The 1,248-nt window shown below is 45.5% G+C and overlaps 1 pseudogene; it reads left to right on the top strand.

Annotated features, from left to right (window-relative positions):
* The first annotated feature begins 334 nt into the window (after positions 1-334).
* LOC104655347 lies at positions 335-788 on the top strand (annotated as a pseudogene).
* Positions 789-1,248: the final 460 nt, after the last annotated feature.

The raw sequence follows: 1,248 nt of genomic DNA on the forward strand, positions 1-1,248 counted from the left end.
TACTCTGTCTTTATACTGTTAGGTTTGAAATCCAGCTAAATAGGAATAAGAAGGAAAGTGTTGCCTCTTCTACTCTTCCCTGGAGAAGAAGAAGGAGAAAGGAAGAGGAGGAGAAGGAGGAGGAAGAGGAGAAGGCTGGACACTGAGCACCTCCTTACTCTAACAAGCTCTAGACCTGTACATTTCATGTATATGTCTTTTAACCTAGAAGAGGAACAGTTTCCAGCAGCCCTTTGCTGGCATCCTATGGTGCCAGTATAAATATTGGAAAGAGGAAATTACCTTTAGCTTCTTCTTTTAAAAAAAATTCTGGCACTGTCTCCTCCGCAGTGGGAGCAGCTCTCCTGCCACAGCCCCTCATCCCCTGAAAATGTTCGCCTGCTCCAAGTTCATCTCCTCTCCCTCGCTGGTCAAGAGCACCTCACAGCTGCTGAGCCGTCCTCTAGCTGCAGTAACAACCAGAGATGCTGACAGATGAGAGCCTCAGCAGCTTGGCAGTCTCACGTCCCCTTACCCCACTTGTCTCTAGCCACAGCTTCCAAACCAGCACCATTTCAAGGGACATCAACACAACAGCCAAGTTCATTGGAGCTAGGGCTGGCACAGTTGGGGTGCCTGGCTCTGGGGCTGAGATTGGGACTGTATTTGGGAGCCTCATCATTGGTTATGCCAGGAACCCTTCTCTGAAGCAACAGCTCTTCTCCTACGCCATTCTGGGCTTTGCCCTCTGGGAGGCCATGGAGCGCTTTTGCTTGATGGTAACCTTTCTCATCCTCTTTGCCATGTGAAGGAGCCATCTCCACCTCCCATAGTTCTTTCTCCCATGTCTGGTCGGCCCTGTGTGTTCCTTTTCCTAAACCTCCTCAGGCAGCCTGGGGAACATGGTTGGCTCAGGGTTTGACTTGAGCATCCACAGATTGAGAGAGAAAAGACAAATAAGTACTATGTTAACAAGAAAAAAATTATGGTAAAATATACATACCATAAAAATTTTCATTTTTGCCATTTTAATTGTACAGTTCTGTAGCATTAAATACATTCACATTGTTGCACAACCATCACCACTATCCATCTTTCAGCTTCTTAATTGCAGCTAGAACCTACCAGTGGCTGTTCCTCTGGAATGCCCAGCTTAGATTGCACTTTCAAATTAAGGAAGGAAAAAGAAAAACAATAAAGCCTGAAAAAAAAGTTTGTAAAAGTGACTGAATGCATGTCAGAAAGACAGCCAAGAAGAAGAAAATGTCA

This window comes from Rhinopithecus roxellana, chromosome 7 (genome assembly GCF_007565055.1).
Source record: "Rhinopithecus roxellana isolate Shanxi Qingling chromosome 7, ASM756505v1, whole genome shotgun sequence".
NCBI classification, from domain to species: domain Eukaryota; kingdom Metazoa; phylum Chordata; class Mammalia; order Primates; family Cercopithecidae; genus Rhinopithecus; species Rhinopithecus roxellana.